This window comes from Poecilia formosa, unplaced genomic scaffold (assembly GCF_000485575.1).
Source record: "Poecilia formosa unplaced genomic scaffold, Poecilia_formosa-5.1.2 Scaffold79, whole genome shotgun sequence".
Lineage (NCBI taxonomy): Eukaryota > Metazoa > Chordata > Actinopteri > Cyprinodontiformes > Poeciliidae > Poecilia > Poecilia formosa.
In genome coordinates this window covers 772,771-796,155 of record NW_006800018.1, presented here as the reverse complement: position 1 = coordinate 796,155, position 23,385 = coordinate 772,771, and the positions used below count along the sequence as shown (strand labels likewise).

At 40.5% G+C, this 23,385-nt stretch overlaps 1 protein-coding gene across 1 annotated transcript in view; it reads left to right on the top strand.

Moving 5' to 3' along the window:
* The first annotated feature begins 499 nt into the window (after positions 1–499).
* The window catches only part of LOC107836733 (rho GTPase-activating protein 32-like), a 58,664-nt gene continuing 35,778 nt past the window's right edge, over positions 500–23,385 (top strand). Inside the window, exon 1 of the mRNA XM_016673576.1 lies at positions 500–1,065. The gene's annotated coding sequence lies outside the window, so the exon portion shown is untranslated. The remainder of the gene's footprint in view (positions 1,066–23,385) is intronic.

Below are 23,385 nucleotides of genomic sequence, written 5' to 3'. Positions count from 1 at the left end.
ACTAAAAAAATTATAATAATATATTCAGTATTAAATGACCTACCTGCATAAGACTAAAACTTTTCAAAAATATTTATGGATCTGGATGTTAAACTGACAGACGGATTATAGCAGAAATAATTTATAAGGGCTCCACAACAGAACTCCATCTTGAAAAGCAACTTTTAAACTGAACTGGAATCTTAATTGAGCTCTGATTCCCGTACAACTTAATTACCTGTTCCAAATGAATGTAAGGGAATAAAGGGTTCCTAACTCCTTTACTTCAAATACAGTTTTGTTGTTACAAAAATCCACTGTGTTTACCATCCAAGACGTATTTAATCTGTTATCCCGCATATGTTTTTTTGTTGTGGACCGCAAAATTTCTGCTTGTTTGAGTTCAGTGGTGCTTTCAATGAAACATAGTACATCTAAACTACTTCAGCGATTTTCAGTTGAACATTTGTGTGGTGTTTGTTTTCCCCCCATGTTTCAGAGGGGCCGTGAACGCATCGCAGAGATAGCGCCACTGCCCCCCCTGCTCTGACTGTTCCAGTCCGTGTCCACCCCGAGGTGTGCTCACCCTCTCTCTCTCCGCTGAGCTGCACAAGCCGGACTGGCTTTTAACAAGTTTTAAACTGGAACAAGCTTTGGGAGGCGACATTGCTGCGAGTTATTGAGTTTTGCTATGAATGGGATGAAACGAGGCGGAGGAGACGGCATTCGTGATTTTTTTCCTTCTCCGAATAGCGACAGTAACTGACAGAAACCGCCGCCTGTCCGCCTTGTTGTCCCAGTGGAGCCTCTTCTTCTTCTTTTTTTTTTGTTTAGGGTGAAACTAAACTCGCTGTGAATGTGAGCCGTGGCGCGCTTTTCTTTTGCCCCCCAGCCCGGAGACTTTCAGGGGAATATGCTCAGACACTTTGCGCCTGTCGTGTTTGGACTGCGCGGGGCTAAGCCGTGATGAGGAGGGAATTAAACAGCGGTGAAACGCCAGACGGAGACAGCGAAAGCTAAAGAGCTCATCATCCCACCAGCAGCGGACGGTGGTGAGCGACCGCAGCCCGGAGCGGACAATTCAAGGTACTCTGACCACATTTCTCAACACCAGCCTCCTGTCGTGTGTTTGTCGTTCCTCTCTGTGATAAAATGATGGAGAACCAGAGAGGAATTAGCTAATAATACAGTGCACGTGCGTGTCAGGGAGGAACGACCGAAGCCAGACTGGCTCGAGGGGAGGGGGTGTGGGGGCTCCGGTTTCCCCAGAAACCAGAGAGAAGGCACACCGGTCCTCCGTTCAAAGAAGAATCGATTGAACGCTAATCAGCGCTTTTCTTTTAGCACAAGTTTATACTTGTGATGGTTGCAGGTAGTATTTAATCGTTTGACCACCACAGAAAAGATTAGGTAGATATTTCACTCTAAAATCTCGACTAGTCGTTCCAAACTAGTGCCACTTGCAGAGGCGGTCGATTCTTGATGGGTTAATTATGTCTTCGATCAGGTTTTTCTTAACCGATTCTGATTAGTTTTGATGCATTTAAAGAATGGGCGGGGTTGTTAATGTTTTAATATTTGACCTGGGATAAAATAATGGGAAATCTGTGATCTCCCAGCTAGGCTAGCATCTCAAATCAACACTGCGGGAGTTCAGTGTTTCTACCTGTACAGACTCATTCAGTAAATTTGAATATTATCGAAAAGCACATTGATTTCAGGAACGTTTAATGAGTGAAACACATTCATATAGATTAATTACACTCAGATAGATGTTTGATAGCCTTTTATGATTATGAATTTCTACTTGCAGCTAATAAGACATAACATTTAAAGTAATATTACATCAGACCAATAAAAAATACAACCTTGTGCTTAATGAAAAGTATGTTAATACCTGTTTAAAGGTTATTTTCAACATATACTTTTAATCTGACAAGACATCATCATTCTAATTTACTGAATATGACTGTATACCTATCTAGAAAAGCAGGAAATTTTCCAGTTTCCCAACCCTGGTCCTCAAGGCACACTGCCCCCCATGTTTTAGATGTTTTCCTGTTTTCAACTGATTAACATGTTGAACTGCAATCAGGATCAGGTGTGTTACAGCAGGGAGACATCTGAAACATGCAGGGCGGTGTCCATCAAGGACCAGTGTTGGGGAAACACGGGTGTGGAACTCGCTGTTGTGTGTCAATACAATACCAAGGAAGAAATACAAAGGTAAGGATCTTAAAGGAGCGAGGCTTTCTACTGAGAGATAATAGGCCATTTATGAGCTATTTGAAGGTCATCATTCAAGGAGATTTCCTTTTCAGTTAAAAAAAAAATGGTGGCTAATCTTTCCAGAAGTGAACCTCCTAGCAAATTCATCCCAAGATCAAAGTGTGTAATGCTCCTAGAAATGATAATAATAATAATAATAATAATAATAATAATAATAAACACCTCAGACTCTTCATACCTCAGTTTGGATGTTGTCAAAATTCATGTTGGGACACTTGCAGGAAATCTGAAGGAGTTTGATTTATTACAGAGGGTTAAAAGAAAGCATGTCCCCTTAAGAGGAGCCATTTTCAGCTGTTCCTGTCAAATGCATTGAATCATACTACATACTAAGTTCTTCTATTTTAATTTAATCTTTCTTTACTAGATAATGACAGATAATTTAACTGCAAAAAGGGTCAGGCCATTTGCACAGCATCCACTTATAAAACCTACAAAGGGTGTACGTTCTTTCCTCTGTAGGTGTAAATAAAAACATTGCTTGGATTAGCTGAGATTATTTGCCTCCCGAGAGCTGGATCAGTCAGAAGTACCATCAGGCGCTGATCTACTGGATCAGTTTGTTGTTCTGTTTAGAAATGATTGGATGTAAAGTGTTGGATTCCAGATGAGGTTTCAGCCACATGGGCGTGTCTGAAAGCTCTTCTCTTGTTATCTGAGCCACATTTCCCATGGTCTTTTAAAACCTACACTCCCCATATTGGTTTACATTGTAACGATGCATGCATGGAAGGCTGAAATGCTTGTTTAACCACGGAGAATACACACACGCACAAGCTAGGTTTTAGGTCAATGAGTGTTTATACTCGGGCTCAACCAAAAACACTGGGTCCAAAAAAACACTTCTTCTACTGTCATTTGTTTTACCGACTCTTAAGACAGAATGCTCCCAGTTTGACTGATTAACCAGCAGAGTTGTTGCAGGGTGGTCTAATGGTCCAGTCAAAGTCCAGTCCTCAACCTGGCAGGTATTTTGAGGAGCTTTGGATAAACATGTCAACACTTAGCCCCACCTTGCCTGCTGAGCATCAGTTGCTGTGTTTCCATTTCGAGTGTGTGCCAATCTTTGTCTATTTTCTGCCAATGTTAAGTGAATTCATTTTTGTCATTTCAATTTACGCAGTTTTATGGTTAATGGAAATGCAGCTGTTGAATGAATATATCAGGGGTGCACCGATTGCAGTTTTCTGGCCGATCACCTATCTTGAAAAACCCTAACTTGCCACTTCTGGGTTTTTTTTTTTTTTTGGCCAATACAGTTTTTTGTTGTTGTTTTTGTTTTCTGAAAAGTCCCTATAAATAGGGACTTAAGTTAAATTGCAGCAGTGTGGTTGACTGATAACCGCGCAGGAGCAGACATGAACTGGTGGGCAGGTCTGTCGATCAGCCCTCTCTCACGGCAGAGAGGAAGAGGACAGTGACTGATTCTCAGACCTTTGCAGAGGTAGATAAGATTGGTTTGTTGTGCATCGGCTGATCAGAGCCAATTTATCGGTTCACCCATAGAATGTTTACCTGTCTGTGAGTGAGATTAGGTGAATGTGGCTCAAAGTGCCTTCATTGCAAAGTATGACAATAAAAGCTCTCTGCAGATTCTGTCCATTTACCGTTCAGAACTCAATGAAATTTCAACTGAATTTCTTTGACCAGCCATGAAATAGTTGTGGAAGAAACTCGTTTCTGAAGACTGGATCACAAGTTGGAGTCCTGCAATTCTTCTAATGTCATAACTACGTGGTTTCCATCGGGGTCACAGTGGGAACCATGCACTTATTTCATCCATCCTCCTCTAGTCGCTCAGAATGACTAGTTGGTTATTGTATAGACTCGTCTCTGCACCTGGAAGCCTGACATTACAGGTTATCAGCTGTTCTTCCATCAGGGTCATAGGTCAGTTCTTGGTGGAACATCTATCTGCATCAGGTTGTGTGTGTGCTTATCTGGATTTGGAGAATCATCCCCAGCTCGCCTGCGTTTGTGCAACAGCCTCCACATTCCCAGCATGTTGTTGCTTGGTGTGCGTCTCTGATCCAGCACTCTGCTCTCCAGATGAAGAAATAATGCTGCTGTTTTCTGCTTTTATTCCTGCAACTTGTTCATTCATGATGCTCCGCAGTAAACATTTACGGATCTCTGCAGGAACACTGCGGGTTAAAGTGAATAACAGTGCAGCGTGTGCGAACCTATTCTCTGAAATGTGATTCTTTGTAGCATCACTCAAAATCCGATAATCCTGTGTAATTTGACCATAGGGGCTTTGGAAATGCTGATTTTTCTGTTTTTACCTGATGGCAGATTTGTCTGTGGATTATTCCCTCTCTGTTCGCACTCAGCAGAATAATCATGTCATATAAATATGACAGCTTTTATTTGTGGACAGGTAAAGTCGCAGCACAGTGCATGGAGCTGACACGGCGTCAGAAACATAATTGGCCTTCCTTGTTCTCTGATTATTCTGATTTCTGTCGGCTTGTTTATATCGGAGATAATCAAATGATACATCTTGAAGTTTTCCGTCTCTAGGTGTCGCATCATAACTGCTTCAACATTTCAGTGTGTTTTGACATTAAAACTTGTGTTTTGAGACCTGCTGGAGAGGTGGGGCGCACCAAAACATCGGCCCCGATTTCCTTCATTGTGGGAGCTTGACGATTGGTTGATACTTGCGTAAGAAACTGATTTTATCAGATGTAATCAGCCACTGGCCCTTTTACTGAACTCAAAGTCAGTGTTGGTAACGTCTAGAGCTGAAAAAAATGTTAGTTCTCAGGGTTTTTTTCTTGTTTGCATTGAATAAAATAAAACCTAGTTCCAGTACCAGTGAGAGCTGAACAGGGAGGAGCCGACAGATTTGGATTTCTGCTGCGTCTCTGGAGTTTAGTTTGCCTAAACTTTATATAGATTTTATAAAATCCAAGGTATTGTTTTTTTTTCTCCCTACATTATACACATTTTTGGACTGTGGAAGGAATCCGGAGTGCCAGGACAGAAAGCCACCCATGCATGGAAAGAACATGCAGAAAAACCACTGGCTAGAAATGCACTGATCTGATACTAATATCTGTGTCTGTCTCAATATTGAAAATTTTTAAATATCTGCTCCGGAGGTGGAAAAAAGCAGATGGGTGCGTCCCGACACCTGGCTGGGGTTTGAACATATTTCCTCCTAAGAAAGGCAAAACTTCACCGCCAGTTCCTCAGACGTCCAGGTCTCATTGTTTTGAGTTAACTGAGAGAATAAAATGAGTCCTCTGCAGTACAACTTGCCTAATAACCACCCACAGTGTAAACGGAGCGTAGTAGTTGATCATAAATGTGACAGCTCACCTTGCCAGTCTAATTAATTCAGCATTCTGAATTTAAATCGGTGTGTGGATACACTGTCTGTGTGCAGCCTTCTGCTCTCGTCTGTGCATAAAACATTAGTACACTCAACAGTCTTTTTGTCTGCGTGCGTTTGCCAGTGACAAAGCCAGACACGACCTCTGACCCCTGCATCAGACACTGCCACATATATGTTGAGGTTAACCAGCCATTGTTATGTCTGCCTGTGTGTCCCCTTCATCCCGCCTGACGGTTATCCTGCTGCTGCCGACTCCGGAAGCGCCTCGCTCCAGTCCCACTGCGGAGTTGCGGAGATGCCGCCGCGGCATTCCCAGAAGAGATTCCATTCCTCCGTAAACAATCCTGGCATTGACGCCGCCGCCGATTAGCTGGTTGCCAGGGTATTTCCACTCCGGCCTCAGATCAGATCTGAGAAACAGGAGTTCTGTTTCAGGGTCGGTCTGGCGGCGGCTTTGTGTGAAGTCACTCTGGCGGACGTCAGGGAAACCAACGCTGTTGATCGCTGAGCTTGCTGCGTTGCGAAGACGAGTGGAAATTGAACTGGAGGTTTTCACAAGGCCGTGGAACTTCTGGAAACTGTCAGCATGGAGTTTAAATATTCCTCCCTCATGTTTTCATTCAGCAGTTTTACAGCGGTTGAAAAGTGCGTGCGCTGCCTCGGTTTGAGTTTTTCCCTTTTCATTGAATTGGATGAAAAATGTTAATGTCTCGATGCCTGGAGGGATCCTTCTTTCTTTGAACAATCAAGGGGGGGAAAAAAATCAGAGCCAAGAAGAGCCATTTCTCAACTATTAGAATAAAAGGCTTCAATAAAAACCTAATGGATGGAAACGTTAAGGACAGAGCGACGTTTAATCGGCTCATTTGCATTTTGCTAATAGTTTTCAAAAGAAGAACTGAATGATTCTTCCGGATGCTGCCCCAGATTGAGTCGTCCGAACACACACACCATGACACACAGTTCTGACCTGTGTGAATGTGTGAACACAGAAACCGGAGCAATGAAACCAGGTCACCATTTCTAATGATGATGTGCCAGCCCAGTGTGCTTCTTCTGATCAGCCGGTTTTACTCCCAACGTAAACCAGCCGGATGCGTACCTTTATAGAGACACATTTCCTGTGTCTACTGTATTGAAAAACACACGATTTGTGTCTAAAAGTAAAGAGATGCAATAGATTTTGTGGAACATGAACTCTGAAGAATGTGTCACTTTTGTGCACTTCCTTTCTGAACCGTGCAATATTTCTGTACTGCGACTTCATCTGGTTTCCTTTTTTAAACAAATATATTTTAAGAATCTGCTGATTGGTGACATTTCAGCAATAAGTGGGTAAAACATTCATATTTTGATGACAAAAACATTCTGGGTTCTATGACAGAGGGAGAATGTGGCAAATTAGTTTTTATTACTATTTTCCTGTCGATTCTAATGTTTTTGTGATTGGCTGAAATTGAAATACAAATTGTATTAAATACTTGAGAGTTTCCCGTAAATCCGAGGTGTCCAAAGTGTGGCTGACTTCGTGCGGCCCCCCAAATGACACAATTTTGTACCACAAATGCAGGTGGTCAATGAAGATGGAGACTTTTTTTATTTTGTTTAGGACAAAAATATTACCCAAATGTTGTTTAGTTTAGTTTAGTTTTGTTTTTTTCATAAAAATATCAACTAATCAATCAAATATCTAAATAATCGAGCTTTCTGGTTTCTTTTTAATTTCCAGGTACATAGGATCACAACTCTAAACAGACATTAAATCAAAGTGCGGTTCACCCATATCTGCTTTTAATTACATTATTAAAACTTAAGTGATCTAACTTATATTTTTATTGAGAGAATAGATAGTTGTTGTTTTGTTTTTTTTTGTTTGTTTTTTCAGTTTTCTTCAAGCGAGCCCAAAAGAAATTAGTAAAGTAGCTGCCAGGAAATATGCAAAACCCTTTTGAAGTTTTTGAACTGAAAAAGATTTACATTCCTTTCCAGACTTTTTCATTTGTTTAGATTTAAATATTTCATGCCAAGTTTATTGTTGAGCTGACAAAAAAAAAAAAAAAGTAAAACTTAGTGATTGGTAATTGGTTTCTGGTTGTTTTGAAGAACTGGTTTGGGTTTCCGCAGCTGGAAAAGCAGCTTGATGCCACATCTTCACTCTCATCCTGTAGATGTTTCAGGTTCTCCATTTCTTACAGGATCATAGTTCAGTAAAATGAATTAAACAGCGATGGCAGTAATTAGATGTTTATATCAGTAGGTCGGAATCTCCAGGGCTCAGCTGTGTAACCAAAGGACAGAAACGATTGATCCGTCACCATCTCCTCTGTCCGGTGTAGGGAACGGTAACACGTTTCCCTCTCAACAAACATGTAGCCGTCTCAGCTTTAGAGGTCACCTAGCGATGACATCACCACAGTCAATAATTGATACACTTGTAAAATGAGCGTGTGCAGCTGGGATGTGCTGAGCTCAGGCCAGAGCTGACCTTTGTTACACGATAGCCCCGCGGCCCTCCGTCCAGCAGACAGGAAGTAAAAGAGAAAATCAAAACGCCAAAATGAGCTTTTTGAAACTGGGATTTAAATTCTCACATGAACGCGCTTCACTAATCTCTGTTGTCCTTTTTTTTTTTTTTTTTTAATCAGGTCTTCACCCAGCTGAAAAACGTTTTTTGTCTTTAGCCAGTCATGGTGTTGTGTAGCCACGGTTTTAAATCCTAGCCTTAACTTCCCTTAATAGTACTTGGTACAGTTTTCAGTGCCATCATGGATTAGATATCAGTGCCTTGCTCCAGGTCCCAGTGGAGCCTGCTTAGTGGCCCCGTTTACAGCTGCAGGACTCTTGAGCCTCGGGGCTCTAAGCGGCCCCCAGCCTCAGGTTGTATGGCGGGTCGCGCAAACCCACATTTCTTCACCTCCATGTTGTTAATTAGGTTGATGGATGCCATGTCTGTCGTCTTGCATTAAGGTCAAACTCACCTGTCATGTCGTTGCTGAACTTCTGCCAGTCATTCTGTTTGTGCATAAAAAACTTTTTCTTGTTCTCACAGACCAGTAGTCACAATCTTTAAGTCTTCGTTGCGCTGAGCACATTCAGACTGGAGGAACACCAGCCTATCAGTGACGTGGCTTCATCCGAACAGCCAATTACAGCTGTGTTTAGCAGACTGACTCATGTGAGCAGCTGTTTAGCATTTATCTGCTCTGTGCTCTTTGTGTGTTGATCTGAATGAATGTTTTCAACTTTAAGAGTATTTGAAGTGGGAAAGCATGTTTTTCTGATGCTGTAATCTTCAAGTTTGAAGTAAATATCTTTCAGCCTCAGTAGAAAGCTATTACTTCACGTTTAAAATCTTCTATACAGATTGCTTAGTTGAAGAAAACTATGCTATTTTAGTTCTTTTCTTTTTTTCTGGAGCACATTAGATTTGCAGTAGTTTTTTTTTTTGGTAGATTTATTGTGTTTTGCAGTTTGTATAAACCGACTTTGTTTTCTGCTAAGGAATATTGGTAGTCATGTCATGGTGACTTATAGGTGAGGGAAACGGCATTCATCACAATCACATTTTAAAAATGGAAGTTGTTTTAAGAAGAGATGCACTCATGCGTCGGCGTGAGATTGAAATCAGAATGGTGATTAGCACGCCAAATATTTTGTTTTTCTCTCATAATTAAATGCATGAAATTTAATTAGCATTCAATTAGCGTTTTTGAGTTTTACAAAGATTAGGAACATGTCATTTAATGAGTTAATGCTGAGGGTCTTTTAAAATGTGTGTTTTTTATGAATTCAATACTCTTGGTCTCATTAAATAAGCTCAAGCACATTTCTCTGATATGTTTATATATATTTGAATATTCTATTAGATGTATTATCTATTGATAGTGATCATGTGTATTGTGATATGTATTGCTATTGCTTTATTGTCAAGCCCTTGGACTATTCCTTTGAAAGTTAATTTGTACTCTAGAGAATAAAGTTCCACATCCTGTAGTCTTGGCTCTGATACGATTTTATCATGTCAGCAAGATTTTTTTCCAAAGTGCATGTTATCAATAATATAGCTGTTAAAACGCTTCAGTGAGCAACAAAGATTAAGTTACAGGAAGAAACTCCCCAGTTTCTCAGTCAGAACTCTGTACCAAGAGCTTTCGCCTCTCACACCGAACACGGCCCTGTGGCCGGGCCGTATTCATCTTATCAACAGAATTAACAAGGTCACTGCTGATGGCCGGTCCTCTGAGACTGGAGACAGGAGGCTTTGGAGAGGGCATCGAATGACGAGCATAATGAGGTAGATAAAAACACAACACTGAAGGAGAATCATAATGCCCGTGCCTCACTTTGATTATAGTCTCGAGTGGAACCTGCGACATCTAAGTGGCTCCTACTGAAACCAGCCGGCATGGACTGACGTGAACTGGATTTAAACGCGCCTTCTCCAGTGACCTGGGACTTTTGTCCACTTGAGTTATGGCTGAGAAATTGCTAGTATGAGCAAAGTAGCCTTCAATTCAGTTGATGTCTAATAGCATATGACCTTTTCTTTGTACTCTGTTGGATTATACAAGACAGCCCACATGATGTTAATGTCATTTAAAGGAGGCAGAACAAACTGCTTGGTCATGGCATAAGTCTTGTTTTTGTTTTTTTTTCTTCGTCAGCTCCCAATGACTATTAAAAAAAATCCCAACTGAAGTTGCTGGGGGTAGTGATCGTATTTAAAGTCACTCCATGCAGGCTGGTTTACATTTGCAACAACTGGAAAGCTTCATGACATCATTAGAGGGTTTCCAGAATAAACCCTCTAAAGAATCTGTAGGTCGTTCAGCAGGCAGGAAAGAAGACAAGTTGCTCTATCACTTTATTGTTTGTTACAGGACATTTATAGAATTAAAATGATTGATTTGATTTGCACCACTCATGGTGGCAGAACTTTGATTCTGTTATGATAGGGATGCACCAATATACAGATTTGGGCTGATGTCAATATCCAATATTAATATTGCTGTTATGGCTCATAACTTATATATATATATATTTCTTTACACCTTACGGAAACAATTGATCAGGAATAAATGGCAACAAGATTAAAACAAATGTTGGTTGTTTATATCAACCTCGATTTATTTACCAGCAGCGTTATGTAAAATATGACTAATATTGATGTTAATGCAGATATTTTGCACATCAGTGTTCATGTGTTAGTTAAAGATGAATAGCAGAGACTGGAGGAGGAACAGACCATAACTGAGATTGAAATCAGGTTGTTCTCTCACTTGGTCATTTTGATCTAAATTACTAGTTGTATTCATAATTGCCATAAGCAATTATTTATTGTTATTCCTAGGCAAAACCAGTCTTCTACTGGCACAACAAAGCCATTTCTTCCATCGATCATACCCCCAACTCCAACGTCTCTCTGCCCAACTTTATAACCATGTGACCAGACAGAGACTTAAAGACGAAACGCGGCAAATGAGGTAGATTATCAGGATTTATCAACAACTGGATGATGCCATCCAGATCATGTTCCAGTGGAATATCTCTGCTGCTCAGAAATTGAGCTGTTGGAATGTCGTCATGGTTCTGAGAGCGTGATCCAGCAGCAATATTCAGTCAGAGGCTTCTTCAGGTTGTTTGAAAGACTGACCTCTGTCAGAGATGCTTCCTGCCCACAGCATCTCCATCCAATTGTAGCAAAAACCTTGAAGTCTAGATTACAGTAAAGTTACTCCATGGTGTTCTTTGAGCTTCTCTCTGATTGAACATACTGGGTGTGGAAATGATGGCAACCTTTTTGGAAATCCCAGAGATAAAGTGTTTCACTTCTGCGGAGACTGATATTTAAAGTTGGTAATGCTAATCATGCTAATTCTGCTAATCCCCAAAGATGGTTTAAAATGTCAATTCTGTTTTAATTTTGTTATTTTAAAAGGGTAAAACTGTTTTTCACATGGACTCTGCTCACACACACACACACACACACACACACACACACGGTGGGATGTTTCCTCTGCTCCTTGTATAAATAAGTGATGACCACTCACAGCATGAAGACTTGAAAGAAATATTTTGCAGGCTGTTAATTATAGTTCTAAAGAGAAACGTGAGTCAGCGTTGCAGGTCAAAGTTTTACTGCAGATTGTAATCGAGCCAAAAATCTCTGGGTAAAATTAGAAATTTTGAGATCAGTTTGCTTAAGTTTAATTATAAAACACGGTTCAATAGCTGTGTTGCCTGAATGCAATTAATCTCATTGAGGCTGCATGTTTTCTCCTGTGGAGAAGTGTAATTGGCAACAACATGTAACTAGTTGACTGTAGGAAATTAAGCAACCGCATCAGTCATCATCTATTGGGCCTACAGCAGCACCAAGGTCTTTCTCTGGTCTTTCAAGTCTTGTGTGTCAAAACCTCTTTCTTGCTGTGCGTGACTTGGTGAATGTTGAATGCATTCCACAGGAAAACATGCAGTTTTGGACAATGTTGTTTCTGTAAAGGATAGTCATCAGTCTTAAAGTATTTCAGTGACAACGATCCAAGTTAAATCAAATTAATGAGTGCTGTGCTGAAAGAGAGCGTCACATTGACCATCTTATGCCCGCCGTGGCTGACACAATAGCTTTTCAGTATCTTTCCATCTGTTGTGCACCGTAAATGGAGTATAATACGGATGGAAACCCACTTAAAGCCATGGAATCTCAAAGATGGTTTGCTTGATTGAGAAACCAACTTTTCTCTTGCTTTGCCTCCAGAAACTGAAGTTAACAAGCTAAAGGCCACAAGCCAGAGTTGAACTTTGGGGTTAATAGGTGTGTCTCTTGGCCAGCATATCTCTTGTAGGGTTGAGTGAGATTCACTCGATTCTCTGAGCATTTGGTCTGGCCAGTTTGAGATGATCTGAAAATGCAACTTTGTAAGTCCTCCATTTTCTGTTGGATTCAAAGCTACTTAGAAGAAGCAGAAGAAGAGGAAAAAACAGAATCGGGTCAGATTTCAAAACTGGAGACCTGCATTGGTCAGGAAAAGCTAGACTGAGAAATCTTTAGTTTTTACAGAAAAACATTCAACTGAGGAACAATGTGCTTTTCCTCTGTCGAACTGGAAGCTGTAAAACACCTCAACACCTGACAAGGGCCACCGTTCAGACTGTAACATGTTCAATTTGAAAACCATGTTATTTATCTTGTTGAAGTAATTGTACTAAAGGTGCCCCAGATTCATTCAGTCTGTGTATTTTTTTCTAGACCTCTGGGCAGGTTTAAACAAAAACAATCAGGTTTTACCAAACAAATACAGATGGATTTAGATTCACTTCATCTTACGCAGAAGCTATAGTCATGTGTCTAAAGTGTTTGCTGTTCTCTACATAACAGTTGACTATCACAGTGTGTATTCAGGCTGCGATATTAAACTTTAACACAACATCCATCTCATCTCTCTGATTTTATTTACATCCGAACTGCACCGCTAATAAATGTTTTTGTAATTGGTACTCCATTTCACTGTCGATGTGTGGTCAGCTCCATTTAAACTACAGGAAGTTGTGAAGGCTTGCGTAATGAGTTTCCTGTCGGAGTGACTCATGCTTTTGTTTGTTTAAACAGCTGCGGTGCACTCGATGATTTGCATGATGTCCTAAGCTCTACCTGGATTTGTCTCGAAATCTTATTAAACAGATTAATACGCGGTCGGCAGATGCTGTACTTCTCTCAGCTCTTATTTTTCAGGCTTTAAAAAGTTTGTGGAAATGAACCGCCTTAGGCTAACATACATATACATGGAAAATAGTCTATTTCCTTGTCTGTAGCTGACAGCCTGATGGTGTTGGACGTTTGCTGGCAGCATGCAGCCCTCGTCATTAATCAGAGCTGCAGGGGAAGTTAATGAAGCCGGCTTGTGGAGCGTCCGCATCCAGTCAGTGAACCATGAGTTGTTTCTTGCTTGTCTTTCAGTTTTAAATGCTGTCCAGGGTAACTGACAGGACAGATGCCTCATTTGGACAGAGGATTAGTTTCAGCTGAACCCACCCGCTTTTTCAGCACAACTTTCTGGGAGATTTATGTCAAAGGTGCCCTGATAAATAACTTATTTATTAGTGTGTGTCAGTGTGAGTCAGCATGCTGTGCTGTGGGCCAGATGCAGTCGTGTCCTCTCCTCTGTGACACGGCGCTGGTGCCACGCCTCAGGAGAACACTTGTCATTCACCTGGAGTTATTCCCCGGCAGGCTGTCGCAGAAAGTGCCAACGACCTTTTTTAAGTGACTGCTGAATGATTTGATTAAGGGAAAAATTCTCATTAAGAAAAATAAATTGGTAGATACTTAGGAATAGCTTATAAGAATCAAGCTGTGCTGAGAAAAATTAACATTTTTAGTTCGATAAAATTGACTTTTCTTTACATTTTTAGTAAATGTATTTAATAAACCCCAGTCTTTTTCTCTTTTTGTTGCTTATACATCACTGTGCGTTTAATTTTCAGGTGTCTGAACATGCTTTGTTCAAAAACACACCTGGTTTTTTGCCTTGATTCTTGCATGTTTGAGAAATCCTTGAATTTCCCACGGCAACCATTCAGGTGGGCAAAACGCCTGGGTGGACCGAGTGGCGCCTCAGAGGACAAAAGTCCTCAGAGCTGCAGATCCAAGGCTTTTGCCTCAGAGCATCCCTCCTCCCACACTCAACTCCTTCACACTAGCCAGCAACAATTAGCAAACACCTGGTGGAACTGTGCACCTGCTCATTGAACAAGCTTATCAATAGATAAAAACATTGCTAAAAGGGTTAATAACAGTGGTGATGTCAGGAGAACATGAGCGTCTTAAAGAAACAGAGGCCCAATTTCAAGCCATTAATTTCCAAAGTTGGATTTCTTTCTCCTGTTTGACATGCACAACATTTTTAGAACAGGAGATAACACAGTTAATTGACTGGGCTATAAAATAGCACTCTGTGTCTGGAAAATACATAATACTTTCCCTGGAAAGCGAAACTATTTTTAATTAACAATTTCCCTGGTAACTATAGAAAGTCTGCCTTTTATTTATTCTGATTTCTGCTGTGGATATATGGTATCTGTAATAAATGATTTTACCCTGGATGCTCGTTTATTATCCATAAATCTGAAATGATTTTTCACTTGGTTCTTTTTTTATATATATATTTCACAGCATCTATTTCAGTATTCATGAAACAGGAAAGCAGCTCTGCTCCTGGTAATGATGTCAACAACATGACTACTGCAAAGCCCTTTTCAGATCATACTTTGAACCTGTGATCTGCATGTACACTGTAAACACTGCACTCTGTGATGTGTGCACTTCGTAGCTCACAGAAATAAAAGTCCAGGTGAACAAGGACACGGTGGTTCAGTGTACAGAACATTCATCTGCGCCGGCTCATTGCTGACATTTTTTACTCGTCCTTAGCTTTGCCACAACTGAAGCAGACAACACAGATTCATGTCCGACTTGATGTCTCTTCTTTATTGAAGGGTATTAGTTGTGCAGATCTGCTTTTATTATAAGTTTGGGTCAGTATGAGATTCTGCAATATCACAAGATTAACAACAAATCTAAAGTAAAAATTAATAAGATGGCAAAAACAAACGGCTTGTCAAATCCAGTGTTTGAGCATCATTATCTAAACCTTTAGTCTTCAAACTGGAACTGTCTTTGCTTTTTATGCGTTAAATATTTCAAAGTGGCTAAATGGTTTCTACCTGTAAATGTAAGGGAAACTTAACAGGTTCGTATCAGGAAGTGGACCAGCGGTGCAGTACTTCTGGATCCATACAGTAATGACTAAGTTGTGAGTCTATTTATGTGATGCTAGTCTATTTTAAAGGTTTTATTGTTTTATTGTCCAGCATAACTCTTGTATTTTCATCAGCTCAGATAAAATGGCTTCACATAAATGGTGTTTGTGCCCAGCAGTGATTGGGGGGATTTAGTGGTCACTGTTGATGCTTCACACAGTGGATTGCAGTTTTCTGGCTGGTCATTAAAAAGCCTGACCTGCCGTTTCTGTTTATGGCTGGTACTGATTTTTTTTATTTTTATTTCTTTTGTCTGAAAAATGTTGCTGTATATAGAAGGAAAGTCACTGAGTTGGTAACAGCGGAATGGCTATTAACTGCAAACATGCAGACATGCAGGCTCTGTCTCTCATGGCAAAGGAAAAGAGAGCAGTGGTTGATTTTTAGACCTTGGCTGAGGTGAATAAGATCTGCTTCAGCTGATCACCAATCTCCCAGAACTGAGGAGAGTTCTGTCAGTGGTCAAGCATGTGGTCGGTTGCTGGTAGCGTTACGTCTTCTGCTACCGTTGAGGTTATTCGGTCTTGTTCATAAAATTCTCAGCTTTATATTAAGAGACCCGTACCAGCTCATAAAACCAGCTGTTGTGACTAAAGGGCCATTCACACCAAGAACAATGACTGTTACAATAAAATGATAATGACGGGAGCATTCAAACAGTTGAGCGCCAGGCTTTTGTAAGCAGTGATGGCAGCATCCTCTGCATGCTTCAGCTGTGCTGAGGCCTATAAAATGAGATTTAATGAGCATCTACTGCTGTTTGGTTGCACAGAGAAGGAGAAAAAAGTGGAGCGGGCCTCTTGAAAACTCATGCTGTGTAGGCTGACTGGAAATACAAATCAAACCATTAGTATCTCACATAGTACTTGGTGTTTCCACAAGCAGTAAATTGTTTTTAAGGTTTTACAAGAACTAGGATTATTATTTTTTGGCCTCAAACTTAAAAAGGAAGAGCAGCACCAATCAGAGTCTGACAGCCAATATCCACGGGCAAACACTCCCACGTCTGCCAGTTTGTCAGAGGCTGCTCAAAGGTTTTTACAAGTTTTTGTTATAGTCTTGGTATGGTGCAATAACTGATTGAAAAATTGGGAGGTTTGGGTTTGTGGCCAGGCTGAAACTTAGTTTCAGTCTCCAGCTGATTTTTTATTCAGTGCATTTCTTCTATTCACATGTACAACTTCATCATCTTTGGTGTTTTACTCTGTAAACCACTTCATTCTGATTCCCCAAAATCATTTTCTGCTGTGGGTGATACTGACTGGTTCTGTTGGGGTCACTAGGCCAGTCCACCAGCAGTCCACCGTGTTTTTGCGCAGACACAAAATGAATTAATTTTGAGTGTGTGAGATGTAAATGCATATGCCTCACTGTGATCAGTTTCACTGCTCACCAACCTCTAAAACTCATAACTCAGCCTTTATAGTGGCGCGCTTAGAGGTTCGCATTGACTGCACACAAGCCCAGTTTTGTTAGGCAGTGAGAAACCCCATTTCTCTTTATGAGAACAAATCCCACATTCTTTTTGTTTTATTTTTCTAGAATGACATAGTTCTCATTGAAATGTTCACCTTTTCTTCTCTGGATGATTTAGTTTCCAGATGTCCCAGGTAATGAGGAGGATTCATCAGGGAAAATAATTGTGCACCGGTCTTCTGCTGTCTATCCTTGTGCTTGATAATTTGTTTTTAATCTGTAGGCGAACTTTGTGATTTATGCATTGCAAATTATGAGAAGGATTTGTGCGTTTTGAAGATGCATTCCAATACAAGACTCATCTGCACAACAATGAAGCCGTTAGCAGATGAGTTCAAGGTTGCTACCAGTGTTGATGCTGTACAGAGTGGGGTTAGACACAACTAGAGGAATGTTGAGTAGCTCCAGCCTCATTAAACACAACTCAGGGTGTCATTGTAAATGTCAGGGTCTCACAGAGCCATGGTCGAGCTGCAAGTAGAAATAAATTCAGGTGATTCCCCCACAATAGCCACAGAGGAGGGTTTCATCCAGCTTAAACTGATAAATGTGCCTGCGAACATTTTCCTCAAAATGATTTATGAATAAGAATGAGGAGAAAATACTCTGACATGAGGAGCTATTACCAGCTATCCCTCCATTGTACTGCATACTGATCCAGGCAGGCTGCTCTCACAGCGTTCCAATAAAATATAATTGCCTGTCCGACTGGAATGATTGATGACTTAAAGGAGGAGATGGGAGGGTTGTTGGTCTATGGCAGATATTTAAAAAGTCTCTTTGGATTGCAAAGTATATCTAACTGGTCTGCACTGCCCATAAATGAATGAAAACAGAGATGGGATTGTAGCTAGGCCTGTCACGATAACAAATTTTGCTGGACGATTAATTGTCTAAAAAATTATTGTGATAAACGATAATATTGATTCAAGACCTTTTGACACTGATTTAATGGAAATGACTAATAATACATGTGATTTCCTGCCATAGATGGATGCACTTTATTTTCAAAAGAACACATAACACTGGAACTGATCAACTAAATAACCAAAACAACCAAAAATAAAATGGATTCTCAGTCTCCATTAACAAAAAACGTACTTGAATAAAAACTAAGCAACATAAAGCCAAAGTGGAAATAAATACAGTATTCAACCAAAAGAGTGCAGATTATGAAGTCTGTATACGATATTGCCCTTCAGTAATCACGAGATTTAAATAGAGAAGATGGGCACATCCGACTACCTAATGCAGTAGTTCATACTACTCGATTTTTTGTCCCTATTTTTTCCTTATCACAATCTTAGATTGTTGGCTGATCTAAGATTCTTGCTGGTGATTCCATAACCGATCATCTTGCAGTGTGTGGTGTGTTATGGTAGATCGTCGTGGCCGCTCCGATCTAAATCAGGGTTTTTTCCCCGACTGGGAGCTTAACGCTGAATGTGACGGGTAGCCAATCAGAGAGCGCGGATTGTCCTCCGTGATTTCTGAGGGGAAATTATGGAGGAGAATCCCAAACAGCTGACACGGCGCAACCCGAAGTCCAGCGGACATTGGAGATGATATGTGGAAACAACATTAATGTTTATTCAACATTTCGTGCAAAGAATATAGAAATGACAAGGGGAGGAACTGGAGCCAAATTGCTACCGCAGTTGATAAACCCGGTAACTTTTCAACTGTTCTTCGTTAACGTGAAATAGGTTATAATGATTTTCATTCAGTCAGGACTTTACGCTGACTCTAGCCACATACATCACAGGTAGATTCTAGTAATTCATTGATTAATGCCTGATTTTAAAATTAGTTAACTGGATTTGTAGCCATTATTTTGTGCCCAGGTGGCTGGACAACACACGGCACGACGAACCCGATCGAACCGTTATACCTAGGATTTCTGTCGGCTAATGTGTCTCTCAGGTTTTGAAAATGGGCCGACAGACGGCCGACAACTGGTGTAGTGTGCCCTGGACATTACACTAAGGAAAAAGGAAGGGAGGGTCAGTGCAGAGCACCGGAGTTGAGCCTTTTTTCATTCAGTGTCATCAACAGAAAGAAAAAAAAAAAAAAGGCAAGAAGAGACGATAAAGCCGATAATTAAAATGAGGTGGATAGGTTTAATTTATCGTGCGATTAATTGATTTATCGTTTATCAGGACAGGCCTAATTGTAGCAGTATGAAAGTTGACACTAGAGGTACGTCACTTCCACTTTTCTGACCTATCTTTAAGAAGCCCAACCTGCTGATTTTGATTTTGGCCAATACTGATGTTTTTGCCTGAAACGTTGATAAATTTAGCGTTAAAGTCACTAAGTTGGGAGCAGTGGGATGACAATTGCTGGCGTGACCCCTGGTGGATTTGACATTTAACTCAAAGTGGGATTTAACGTATTGATACTTGCGAATGAAAAACCGATACTTTCTGAGGAAAAAAATATAGATAAATATCGTAGAGTTGATCAAATTACACAGCCCTAGTATTTTCCCAGTTCACCAGAGAGTCTCTCTAACCTGTCATTTCTATTACTGGTACTGTCTATGTATAAAAAACCTATAATAAATAAACAAACAATGCTTAGCCTGGAGGGGGTGCAAGCAAAGCCTGATGACCCACCAGGCTTATGATGCACTTGGGGGAAACCCTGCAGTTTTCAACATGTCATATACGTTTTCTTTTCTAATAGCGTCTTAGATGTTAGTGAATCTCAACAGATGACTTTTAGGCAAGAATATCTTCATATTGACAGTTTTGATCCAAAACCAAGAATTCCCTAAGCACACACACTCCCACCCTCTGTATCAAACCAATGGGAGGAATCTATTTCTGGTTATCAGTTTTGAGCTGGAATCCACTGTTCTGTTGCAATATGTTGCTTTATTTGCTGTAGAATGAACTTGTGCACAGAGTTGAGCTCACTGAACGTTGCCTCGTCATTATGAATCACTGACCTAAAAAATAAAGTTCAGCTTGTAGGCTTCTGTATGTCATTGTCAGGCTTTAGCCATAAAATCAGCAAAACCTCTGCATAGTTAGAACCTCATGACTTCACTTAAAACTAGGGCTGCACATTTGAAAACAAGATAGCTTCGTCAGATAAAGTGAATGTGGCAAAGAAAGCAACTGTATTTCATTGAACACAGTGGGGAAGCTGCTGTGTGGGTTAATGCCTTTCAGTTTGGGGTTCTGCTATCCATGGAGACCCAAGCTCTCGCTAAGACTTCCAGAAATGATGCAGAAAGAAGCGGGAGAGTGAATGCTGTTGCTAGGTCCTTCAGGAACTGCTTGACAAGTGCCCAGGTTGACGTCACCGGCTGATTTGCACATCAATATGTCGAGGCGGAGAGGCTGCGCTCAACACTTGTTTTTCAGTCGGATTGTTGCCAAGTTCAGTCCAAAGATCTCTGACTTTGTTCCCACCAAGGATGAGCAGCACTGGCTGATATAGCTGGTTAGATTACCAAATTTGGACATGAGTGTTTGTGATAGATGCATTCACGAGGTATTTGCTTGCTATGCCACACTGTGAGCAACATATTAATAGGTTTGGTGTCTCTTTCTCCCATGCTATTCACAGAAAGCTGGAGTAACATTTTAAACAAACCTTAATTGGGTTTTCTGTGGAGGACAACCCCTCTCTGCCCCCCTTTGGGCTTCAAGAACAGATTACTGTAATTATCACAATACAGGCATGCTCCAAATTTAGCCACAGCTAACTTAACTAAGCAGATGTTGCTTCTGATTACTCAGCTGCTGTCTATTCAATGAGTAGCAGGATAAACAAGGCATGGCTGGGATTGGGAGAGTTGCATCTAAGGCAGCCTGGTGTCTGATGTAATGATTGTAAGTGAGAATAGGTGTATAATTAAATAATGCAGTATTGTACAACAGTCTTGCTCCTGTTAGTTTGTGTATTTTTTTGCAAGAATATGTAACAGATGTTCTAAAAGTATAGAAATAGCACATCTGAGTATCTGTTCCTGCTTCAGTATTGCTGATTTTCAAGAGGTTTTTTATTATTCATGCAGTAGATTCAACCCATGTATTTAGGTGGAATGCAAGCATGTACAAAGAAGCTAACTTTTGTTTTAGAGAATATACTTGTGACTCCTACTAAATAAAACTTTTTAGGAAAGCCTGACTTTTATTGCTGTGAACTACTGCTGTTACTGTTGCGGCTGTGGACTGTATCAGCTTAGCTCTAAATCTGTCACCAGAATACTGCTGTGTGCTTGTAGGGTTTTGAATTAATTGCTGCTGAGCATAAACATTCAACCATATGCTGCCATAGATTTAAGGAAAGTACTCGCTCACTTCTGATGTTTTAATGGTCCAGTTGTCTCTGCCAGTTCCTGAACTTATTTTCTATCTAATCATGCATTCTTCGGGGTTCCCATCGAGGGGTTACGAGGCACCCCACCAGGCTAAAGCCAGGTTTATAGTTCATGCATTGAACTGGGCGTGAGTTCGTATGCACCAGTAACACCATCCAGACCAGTGTAACTTGCTTGGAAATATCAAAACAAATCTTTTTCAGTGTTTTTTTAAAATGTAATTTTATTTCATTTTTCCAGCATCAATTATAAATTTTTTTCTCTGTCTGCTTTGCTCACATCAAAGCCACAAAATTATTCTTAAACTCAGAGAATAACAATAATAAGATGTGAATCATCTTAACTTTGAACAACTGTCACTTAAATGTGTGTTTTGTTTTAAACTGACTGAAAATTATTGGGTTCTGTTGGCGTACATTTTACACCACTTACTTATTCAGAAATGAGCTTAGGACACAAAGTAGAAGAAACAGAGTTGTGTGCAGGCTTCTATCAAACCCTAAAATTACAGCCTTGTCTCACTTAACACTGTTAAGTGAGACAAGGCTGTAAATATATCACCCCAGCGTCTCCTCTGCTGTGCTGCCATTGTGATGACGGGGAGGATTTTTCCCTCGCGTGTCAAGACTTTTCAGTCCTGGCTTTTAATCTCCTCCGAGATGAGCTGAGGCTGTGTCCTTTCACAAGGTCGGCCATTTTCTGTGTTTTCTGCTGCATCAGGTGATCGTGGGAAGCTCGGCCTGCTTTCTGCCGCACGCTCTGCGCACACGTAGACACACACCTTCGGTCCCGACTAAGTCGCACACCTTATTCCCTGTACACAAAAGGTGCATGTATTTCCATGCATTCTACTCACGCAGGCGGACACTGACGCGATAAAAAACATGGAGTTATGTCAGTGCGAGTTTGGTGTGTGTGTGTGTTCTCAGAGTAGCAGTCGAGAGCTACTCTTAGCTTATGTTTCAAACCTTTCTAAACAAATGAAGTGCCATCTTGTGCAGGTTTGGTGGGACTGGAATTAATCACAGCAAAGATGATGCCTTCATTTGCCTTCAGTGCCCTCAGGGAGGGAACTGCTCCCTGACTGCCCATATTTCTACAGTAAGTGTACGTGTCGGCTGCTTTTTTAGCAGAGAACCCAGAGGATTATGTGTGCAGGAAGTCTGCCTCAGATGTAGAAGCAGCTGCTTCAATGGGGCTTGTGAAGATCCCCTCCCTTCTTTCTCTCCTTTTGGTGTCTCTCCTGTAGGATTACTTAATCTGCCTGGATGAACACATTGTTGTTTTGGGTCATTTCTCCTGCCTTGCTTTTGACTGTTTGACCTGGAGGAGGTCATGTTATTTGTGGTGTCGCAGCAGATATTCCAGGGAAGGTCTGATTCCAGGCACAGGGATGATGAGAGATGGAGGAAAGATGACCACATCCTCCTGTTTAAGCCAAGTGACTCGGACTTAATTCAGTTAATAATTGTGTGAAAATAGTGCTTACTTGTGGTAAAAAGAGTAGGCTGCAGGTGAGCCTGAGTTTATTTGAGTTCCAGAAATGGACAGGATTTTACAAGTTTTAAACACTTGAAGCATTGTAGTGGTTCTGACAAACAATGTGTTGCACCTTAGAGTTCAGCCGGTATAATTTTTTTTTCTTGTTAGTTATTTATATTTAAATTGGGGCTCCTATTGTTCCTCACCAGATATATGTATTGAGTTCAACTGATAAGATTAGTTTTCCCGTCTCCCGATTTCTTTAATAACGTTTCTATTATTTGTGTTTGTGAAGTTACAGTAAGTCGAGCCGATTTGAGGTGGATACTTAATTTGGCCAGTTTTTATCATTTTAAGAAATATAGCTAGATTATTTTTTTCTCTCTGTTTTTTTAGCCTTCCTGTTTTGTTCAGTTATATTTCTTAGAATCACATTGGATGTCTCAACCTGAATGATGGGTAAAAATGTTTTACTAATACAAAAAAGGAAATTAACTCCTTTTCAGGCTTCTTGTCATCACTTTTAAATGCCTCACACATACTGAAAATGTATACTTTTATAGTATCTAGCTTTTTTAAACACAGACATAAATATATTAAATTATAAAGATACAGATGCAGATATTAATCTTGGATTGGTGCATCTCTACTTCTGTCACAC